The sequence below is a fragment of the Crocuta crocuta genome, unplaced genomic scaffold (assembly GCF_008692635.1).
Source record: "Crocuta crocuta isolate KB4526 unplaced genomic scaffold, BGI_CrCroc_1.0 scaffold445, whole genome shotgun sequence".
NCBI lineage: Eukaryota > Metazoa > Chordata > Mammalia > Carnivora > Hyaenidae > Crocuta > Crocuta crocuta.
In genome coordinates, this window is record NW_027530847.1 from 1,895,171 (window position 1) to 1,905,508 (window position 10,338).

The following is a 10,338-nucleotide window of genomic DNA, read 5'->3' on the forward strand; positions in this document are numbered from 1 at the left end:
TCCTTGTCTTGGGGTCTGCTATTGAGGAAACCCAAAATAAAATCGGCCTCCGACTCTCCTCCTTAGGTGAAGAGTCCATATAACATGGTGATTAGGGACATGGACGTGGGAGCGAGAGCACCTGGGCTCAGCCCTGTTTCCTTGGGCAAGTGGCTTAACCATTCTGTACCTCTTTCTTCGTCTGTGAAGTATGCATTCTGATAGCTCTCACCTCACAGGATGGCCTGGGGGATTAAACAGTATGATGAATATAAAGTAAGCACTCAACAAATGTTTGCTGTTATTTCTAATATAGCATCCCAACGTAGGAGGAAGCGTGGTCCTAAGAACTGAGTATCCCCCTCTTTTAGCCTGGCCTACCCCCCAGCTAAAGGTAGAGCCTTGGCTGTGTGCCTGCCTAACATCCCCCCACTGCTGTGGGGGCCTGGCCGGCTACACCACCGACTGTCTCTGCTCTCTAAGAATAGGTTTCCCTCACAGATGGCATCTCTCTGGATCCTGCCAGAGCATCTGGTGCCTCCAACTGCTCACTCCAGGGAGGAAGGCTGTGTGGTCCTTGCTGAGGAGCAGAACTCTGGCTTCCAGCAGACCTGGGAGGAGTCCCCAGTTGGCTCCCTCCTAGCTGAGCTTCCATTTCCTAAGATCTGTGAAACGGGCATTGCCAAAGAGCCCTTGGCACACAGTAGGCACTCTGTAAATGCTAGTTCCTGAAATAGCACAATGGTTTAATGTGTGTATTAAGGACCTGCCACACTCCTGTGAAGTCTGCTGACACGTAAGACTGTACAAAATAATTTTTCAGCAAAACTCACCCGGTACAAAAGGTACATCATGAGGAAAAGTCAAGTTCCGTCGTACTCCCAGGCTCCAGCCTCAAGCCCCCTGTCTTGCCAGGGGCACTTACTCTTAGCACTTGCTAGAACAGTCTTTCCGAGATATTCTGTGCATGGCCACCTATCTTTGTCTGATTAGAAACTTTTTGAAAAGATTTTGGGGCGTTTGGGTGGCTCAGTCGGTTGCGCATCCGACTTTGGCTCAGGTCATGATCTCATGGTTCGTGGTTTGAGCCGCGCGTCGGGCTCTGTGCTGACAGCCAGCTCAGAGCCTGGAGCCTGTTTCAGATTCTGTTGTCTCCCTCTCTCCCCGCACCTCCCCTGCTCACGCTATCTCTCTCTCTCTCTCAGAAATAAATAAAACAATAAAAAAAAAAAAAGATTTTATCTTTAATCTGCACACCCAACGTGAGGCTCAAACTCACAACCCCCAGATCAACGGTCGATCAAAAGTCTCATGCTCCATGGACGAGCCAGCCAGGCGCTCCTGTCTTACGAGTAACTTTTACATCACACTGTCATCTCAACAAATCTTTGGCATTTCTTCCTTGTCCTCTGTGTGCTCCGTTTCCCTGTGATCAATAATCTAATATGAGAGTGAGCCCTTTCTTTGAGCTGCTTCCTACCCCAACTTTTCCCCTTGACCCCCCAAATATCTCAGGCAGGCTCTTACTGTAATCAGAGTAAAGATGAACTTCCCTAGATATCCAGAGCCTCACCCTCAGTGGCACCCCACTTTCAGGTCCGTGGAGCTCCGAGTGAAAGGGAAAGGACAAAACAGGTTAATTTGCGGCCCTTTAGCTGCTCCGCTCTCAAATTAGAGATCGTTCCGTGATACCCATGTGAGAGCAGTGATTCATAGGCTGAGACGCCAAGAAACTGCCTCCCGTGACGCTCCCTGCTGCCTTCCACATCGCAGGCCCCAGAAAGAATTCTCGAGGTGGTGTTTCTTTCTCCATCGCTCGCTCGGGTTTACAAGAATCAGGCTTCGAACCCGATGCTCTCCTAAACCAGAACATCGTGCTGCACGCACTCCACTTCCCAGAGCGAACCCCATGTCACCACAATCTGTGACTTCAGCTGGGTTGCTTTCTTTAACGAATTAGAGGGTATTTATAAAAAGAAACATTATTCCCCCCCCCCCAACNGGAAAGAGTGTGTCTTCTTCCAGCCCTGAAGAGCATCTGGGTGAGAGGGGTTTCATTTTAACCAGAGAGTCTCCTGCAGGACTCGCTCGCGGGAGATACAGGCCGCAGGGGTCCAGGTGGACGACAGAGGGAAGGCTGGGCCCCCTTCTGGGTATTGTTTTTAGAGTGCTTCCTAACGGCGGGTTCCCGCTTTCTGTACCAGGTCTCTGTGCCCAGAGCTTTGTAGGCGTCACGATTTCATAAACGAGACAGCAAAACAGGCAAAATCGAAATGTAGGTCATAGGGTCTCCATCCGAAACCTCATTCTCATTGCTTTTCCAGGCTTCCTCCGTCAGACTCTCCTCATGGGCTGGATGTCAGCTGAGGGAAGGATCCAGGCCAGACCACATCAGCTCTTATGACTTTTCTTTTTAGCGGGTCTTTTTAGTGTGTCACGAACCCCTTTGGCATCTGGTGAAGCCTATGGACTCTTCTCAGAATGCTGTTTTTAAAACCCATTAAATAAAATACATGGGAGGGATGCCTGGGTGGCTTAGCTGGTTGAGTATCTGTGGCTCAGGTCATCATCTCACAGTTCGTGGGTTCGAGCCCCGAGTTGGCTCTGCACTGGCAGCATGGAGCCTGCTTGGGATTCTTGCTCTCTCCTCTCTTTCTGCCCCTCCCTTGCTTGCACTTTCTCTCTCAAAGTAAATAAATAAATAAAACTTTAAAAGTAAATAAAATACATAGGATTATTGAGGTGCCTTGCTTGCTCAGTTGGTGGAGCATGTGACTCTTGATCTAGGGGTTGTGAGTTTGAACACCAAGTTGGGTGCTCAGATTACTTAAAATCTTGGGGCACCTGGGTGGCTCAATCGGTTGAGTGTCCAGCTTCAGCTCAGGTCACGGTCTCACAGTTTGTGAGTTTGAGCCCCTCATCAGGTTCACCGCTGTCAGCATGGAGCCTGCCTCGGATCCTCTGTTCCCCTCTCTGCCCCTGCCCTGCTCACTCTCTCTCTCTCTCTCTCTCTCAAAAATAAACATTAAAAAAATTCTTTTTAAATAAAATCTTTAAAAATCGTAAAAATAAAATATATAGAATTTCAAAAGACAAGAATTATATTGACCATTGAGATAATAATCAACATATTTTTTAAATTTCTGATTTAGTAATATATGTTCTTTTTTGAGCACAGTAAATAAATAGATAGTGGCAGATCTAAAAGTGTCATGATTGTACAGGTGCATTAGGCATAAACAGTACCTCCAGATCCTGCAGCAGCTGTGACAGGGCACCGACGGAGCTGTGGTTTCTGTTGCTGGTAAAGTCCCAGCGTTGCTAATCGGCCTCTGGTCTATTGCCTACATGGAGTTGAAGGAGATGTTACATTGCAGCCAGAGGCTGATGACTACATAGATGTCATTTTCTTCTCTGTCAAGTTCCTGGAACTTGGGATCATGGGTCACAGATTCAGAACTTCTGTTTGAGAGTGACCTCAGCCTGACCACATGGCAGCTGTCACTGTTTACTTAACCCTGAGCACGTGACTAATAAAAACACTGGCTGATGTTGTCCGAGTCCCTGTTAAGCACCAAGTACCTGGTGATATTGGATGCTAGGACTCAACAATGGGAGAAGCCAGCTCCTGCTCACCGGGGGCTTAGAGTCAAGGGAGGGAAGGCTGAACCATGAATACACAAATAAGATAATTTTGGAGAGCTCTGAAGTCAATAGAATGATGGGGAAAGGGAGAACAAGAAAGTCTATTTTCCAGAGAAGGCCTCTCTGAGATCCATGAGGAGAGAGCCACGCAGAGATACAGGGGAAGGGTGTTCCCAGCACAGGATCTGCAAAGTGTGCAGAGGAGGGAACCAGCTGAAAGCATTCCAGGGCCTGGCAAGAGGCCCACTGTGGCTGGGACAGAGTGCGGGGTGGGGGTGCGCTGGAGTGCTGGAGCATTGCAGATGGAGGCTGAGAAGCTGGCGGAGCCCATCAGGCAGGCTTTGTGGGCAGAATAAGTGGTTTGGGTTTTCTTCTAAGTGTTACGGGCAGCCTCTGGCAAATTTAAGCAGGGGAGTGATATGATGCAATTTGCATTTTCAAAAGATTCTTCTAGCTACAAGTGGAAGAGAGTGTAGGGGGCCAGGCTGGCTGTAAGGATCCAGTAAGGAAGCCACATGGTGAGAGACCATGGCAGCCTGGACCAGCGTGGAGCTATGAGGTGGAGAGGAGTGGACAGATGTGGGGTGTAATTTGGAGAGAGACCTGTGGTCCAGGGCTGTGGGGATGAGAGAGAGGGGTATATGGCCCCCATATTCCTCCTCCTTCGGCCTTCCCCCCCCACCTGAGAAAAGAAAGCCCTGACCTTGCCACCCCCCCTTGCCTCTTCAGCCCCCTACAGCCCTGGGGCCCCTGGCATGCGGCTTCCCAGCTGGCCCCAATTGTTATTACTCCCCAGGGAGTCATGGGAACACACTCCCCCTGCCCCCTTCAGCCCCCTCTTCCCAGACAGGGCCAGGCCCTAACAATGCCCCCTCAGCCAGCCAGTGGCCTGGACACAATGCCCCTGATTCGGTTCATTGCCAGCTCGAGGAGGCCTGCTGGGTTTCCTGGCCTGTTTGGCATATATATAACTCTGGCTTCCAGCAGGGATTTTTTTTTTTTTTTAACAACAACAACAAAAAATCCCTGGCTCCTCCTTTCTGAATATCTTAATATATTATAAAAAGCCTTTCTCTTCCTATCCTGAGAGCCCTCCCTACTCCCCTCCCTAACTGCATTTGCCATGTGCCTGTCAACCGCTCTCCCCCGCCCCCAGACCAAATGCAGGTCAGCAGGTGTCAGCGAGAAAACGAGAAAAAGAAAAGCCGCTTGCTCCACCATGGCCAGCCTCGAATGTGCTGGTGATGCTAAAGATCATGAGAATAATCTGAGGGCTTGTGACATGGCAGGCACCATGCCCAGTGCGTTTTGTACACAATATCTCATTACGTCTAAGGCACCATCAAAAATGAACTACATTATTTTGAGCCCCTAAGAAAGAAAGGAGCCACCAACTAAAATTTTAGGACATGCCATTAGTCAATGGCAATCAAATATGATGCACTTCCATTTCAGAGGTATTAAAATATGGGCGGGGGGGAGAACTCTTCAAATCCATGGAATGATGAGATTGCCTTACCTACACACTTCATTGCCCTCTGAGCATATTTTTCTCCTTGTCTTTGTGTCGACATTTGCCAACTAGAGTTTGGGGGCGGGGGGCAGTACAGGGATTGCTTGATGAAAACTCTCCTGGTCTGCACCCTCCCTAGAATGATTTTTCTTGCCTTCTTGAGAGGAGGTGTAGGCAAGCTGCGTCAGTGATTCATCTTTCATTCCTAATAACAGTTGACATTTACTGAGCACTCTCTCTGTGCCAGGTACTGTCCTAAGCACTTTAATGTCCCAACAGCCCTATCAGGTAAACACTATTTTTATCATCTTCATTTTACAGATGAAAAAAACAGAGCCCCTCTGCTCTAAGGGTCCCGTACTGACACTGCAGCCTTGGTCCCAGCAAGCACGGCTAATGTGTCTGGTTTCCCCACTCTCCTTGTGTGAGTGAAAGCACTCACTCACATGATGTGAGAAAGCATCATCCTTTCTCAGAAGTTGGGGATGATGTAGAGAATGGAAGTGACACTGGGGGAGCCTTGAAGAGAAGAGAGGTCTCCAGAGCCTGAGTTCAGTGGGTAGTAGGGTTTGGGGGAAGGGAGGATGGCTTACCAACCTGGGACGTGTCCACTTACACTATCGTACCTTGGACCCTCTGGCCCACACCCTACTGAACATATGGACCGATGGATGGCCAAGGATTTGGCCAAGGCCATGCAGCCAGGCAACTGTTGGCTGGCATCAAGCTCCGTGTCTCCTGTTTCACCATGAACGCCCACTTTCTCTGCTCTCTCACGGCCATGTCTTGTCTTTAGTTACCTGCAAAACAGGGGCTATGCAGGTGATAGTTAGTTCCTCGACGGTAAGAATATCACTAATGTGAGTTAACATTTATTGGATGCTTACTCTCTGCCAGCCACAGGCATCAGGGATTGCAAACTCAGATATCTGGAATGGCAGGGCAAGTAAGGTCACTGAGTGAGGCAAGCCAGGCAGGGACTATGGTGGCCCAGAGGGTCAAGTCTCTGGCGAAATGGGCAACAGCAACCGCTCAGCACTGACGGCCTGCCTAATGTTGCCAGATAGTATGGTTTTAAAGGAAAGCCAGATATTTGAATTTTTATAGAGCATTTTCCGGCTTAAGAAAATTTTAAATTGATTCACAATTCAACAAACAAACAAACAACAACAACAACAGAAACCCTGTGGGCAAATTAAATCATGCCTGTGAGCCAGTTTGCAAATCTGCTTGTTTAACCTGACACCCATACTATGAAGGAGCTTTGCCCCTTGTTCTCTGGATGGAGTGTGCAAGGATCTTTAAGAGCATAAATCACCTACTCAAGGTCATCTAGCCAAGCCACGGAGTTGGGGCCTGCCTGACTCCTGAAACCTGCTCCTAAGTTTGATGGCCTCTCAGATGTGTTCAGCACAGCCAGAACTGGCATGGCGACAGAACATCTCCAGGGACAGCAAACCGTCAGTCAGAGAATTCAGTGTAGCAACAAGGGATCATTTGAAACAAATGTGATGTTGTAGACATAAAATTCCCCACCTCCCCCTGCCAGAACTCAACAATGGATGTCTCTGTGTCCCTTAACAAAATTCAGTCACCACAGAATCATTTCTCCCAATTATGCACTACTTATGGGATGTTCGTGTTTGGAGACTTTTTTTTTTTTCAAACCTAAGAATGTATATTTAGGTGAGGTGGTGTGTGTGGAGCAAATAGCCTTGAATTATTTGTGGTGCTTGTGAAACTTCTTAATGAGCATATTGTACACGTTCATGTAAATAATTCTGACTCTCCCACTGGACTGTGAGCTCCAGGTATGAGAGATGGGTCTGTTTTGCTTCCAGCTGTCTCCCCAGCACCTAAGCATAATGTCTGACACAATTGCTCAATAAATATTTGTGGATCAAATGAGGTTCCAGAAGTGAATTAACTTGTCCAGGATCACACAGACCAAGGTTTCCATTTGTATCCACTTGATTTAGAAGTTCATGCTCTCACTTCTACACTTGGAATCCTCCCTCTTGGAAAAATTTAAGGCGAGGATCATGGGCCCAGGAGTTTCCCCCACTTTGGACTCTTCTAGAGTTAGATGTTGGCAGACAGGTGGTGATGGGGGTGAGTGCCTACTAGTTAAGCCACTATCCACCATAATACCTTTTGGAAACCACACATTATATAATCTTGACAGCCCCGAGCCTGACTCTTGGTGTATTTACAGGGGGTGTTGAGGTATAAAGTGCTGGCCCTAGTGTTTTGCAGTGGAACAGGCTAAGTTCCCATCTCATTTCTGCTCCTTCACCTTGAGCTGCGAGTGCCCCTCCCTGAGCCTCCTTCCTGCACCATGTGGATAAACAAGCTTCACTTAGGGGATTATTGGCTGAAAGGAGATCATCACTGGAGTGGCTGCCCAGTAATTGTGGATTTTTTGGAAGCTTACCAGCCAGAAGAGAACTGTTGATGTGGAGAACAGCCTTATCAGTATCTCCCAGGCTTGAGGCCAAGGGGCCCCATCTTTCAGGCCTTTGCTGTTTCAAGTGGGTATTAATAGATACAGAAGAACGTTATCTCTTCCTTTAATTCACACTGGGAATCCTGGTCTTCCCTCCTTTCTGCTGCAGCAGGACAGGAGGGATTCTGGGAAGAAGGGCACCTGATTCTACCTGGGAGGTTGGGTACTTGAATACTTTGGGGAGAGCAGGGCTTTGGTAAACCTCTAGCTTTGACTTCACCAAGCATGAATAATAGCCCTTTCATCTGCTAGGCAAGCTCATGCCCTTTGGGCCTCAGCTTGTTCATCATGAAATGGGGCAATAACATGTCTTCCTTCTCCAGAAACCAGTACAGTGCCTGGCATATGACAAGTCCTCAATAACTTTTTTGAATGCCTTTTGGGTATGAGAGGGCTTTACAAAGAGAATGTTATTGTTATTGAGACCTTTGGGGGAAGATACAGAGAAAGGAAACTCCCATCTGGAATGGGACTGTTGCTGGCTTCTCTCATCCTTTGTCAGAGTCTGGCTTGGTTATTTCAAATGAGACCTACCATTCTAATAATGGTGGCTTCTCTGTCTGGGGAGAAGGGGAACAGGATGATCCCATGGCTGGCAATCCAGTGTAGGCCAAGTTCTATCACTGGCTGGCATCATACTCCTTGATGGGCCTCAATTTTCCCATCTCTACAGCAAGAGACTTACAGTCTCTATGGTCCCTTCTAATGCGGACACAGTCTAAGATTTACAATGAGCAATTTCAAAAACTGCTTAGGAACTCCTGCTGCTTTCCTAGACCACCTCATAGTTTATAAAACACTTTCAGCTCCGTTATGTTATTTAAAAAATTTTTTTTACTGTTTTATTTATTTTTGAGAGAGAGAGAGAGACAGCATGAATAAGGGAGGGTCAGAGAGAGAAGGAGACACAGAATCCGAAACAGGCTCCAGGCTCTGAGCTAGCTGTCAGCACAGAGCCTGATGCAGGGCTCGAACTCACGAACCGTGAGATCATGACCTGAGCTGAAGTCGGATGCTTAACTGACTGAGCCACCTCCCTTATGCTTTTTATCCTCGTGGCAAGCTTGGAAGAGGCCAAGGCAAAGTGCCCCTTTAACAGATAAGGAAACTGGAGCTGAGAATTGTCCTCAAGGGGCTATAATTTGAGGCTGCACCACATATTTTGGCTATATAGGTATATTATTTGTTCTCAAATGTGAACCTGCATAAAAATCACCTGGAATTGGGGGTTGGGGTGGNGATTCTTGGAGACTTAAGAGACTTAGTTGGCAAGGCTGGGGTGGGCCCAAAGGTAACGAGTGCCCAGGCCAGGTGCCTGAAGGACTACTCCTGGATAGCCCCAGCCTCCTTGTTGTATGCTGGGTAGCTTCAGGCATCAGCCTGTTTCTTTCCTAACCTTTCTTAGCATATGTTCTGGGCCAGGCCAGTGTTGGGAGGAGGCCCTAAGGGAGCTCCCAGTCTGGTAGTAGAGGCAGATGGAGAAATTGAGTGTGTGGTCAATGCTGGAACAGAGGCGGCATTGGGCAATGGCAGCAATGAATAACTACAACTCTGGAGGAAGTCATGTTATTCTGGGCCTAGGGACTTGATCCTTGTTTGTGTATTAACTACTTTTTTTTTCCCCCTGTGGGTCATCCCCACCAGATGGCAGGCAAGTTCATAGAAATGATCAAGTCTCAGATCTCTGCCCTCAGAGCTGGCACAAGGCCTGGCACAGAGGAGAGGACAATATTGGTCAAATCAGCTGACCTGAGCAACGAGAAATGGCTGATGGAGAGGTCACAGGGCCTCAGGATTAAATGCATTTTCATGCTCAGCACCCTCACTTCCTCCCTTTGTGAGGTCTAACATGGAGTTAATGGTGGAAATTCCTCATCATGTTGTAAGCATTTGTTGCCTCTGTTCCTCGCCTCCTCTTTTCACTAGACTGAGCTCTTCAAAGTCTGAGCTAGGAATGAGGCACAAAGCAGACTCTCAAAACGTTTGTTGAATAGATGAGTGAATGAATGAGTTCAAGCAGAAGCTGTGCATTGGCTATTGAAGGGATTCCAGCTAAAAGAGGGCTTATAGGAAAGCCCCAAGCTGTGTTGGGCCAGATGTCCCTCCTCATTTTCTAGCAGCCCCCCTCTGCTCAGGGACAAGACAGGTGCAGGATTTGAACTAAATGTATAGGTGGGGCCAGTTGAGGATGGGAGCCGCAGCTGGGGCTTTGAAGATGGACCTGAGAACCTAGAAACGCGGAAGAGCAGTATCTAGTGATTTGAACCGAGCTTGTTGGAGCTACAGGTGGAGGAATCTGGGAGTCACGTGAGGTCTGCGTGCGGTTAGAGGTGCAGAACGGACCCTCTGTCCTAAAGGTCTCTAAACACAGGGATCAGCAGGATGCGATGCGTCGGGGCGGGAACCTGGCCACCACGCCTGGGGTAGGGACAGTCCCCACTGGGGGCGGGGAGTGCGAAACCTCCTGGCACCGCCCCGACAAAGCCTGCGCGCGCCCGGTTCCGCGATTGGCCGCGCCTCCTCGCGCCGACGCCCCGTCCCGCCCACCGCCGCCGGTCCGGTGCGCTGCAGCCAATGGGTACAGTCGCCGTCGCCTACGTCACAGTCCAGGCAGCCAATGATGGGAGCGCTCCGCGGCTCGTGGCTCTTTCGCGGCAAAAAGGATTTGGCGCGTAAAAGTGGCCGGGACTTTGCA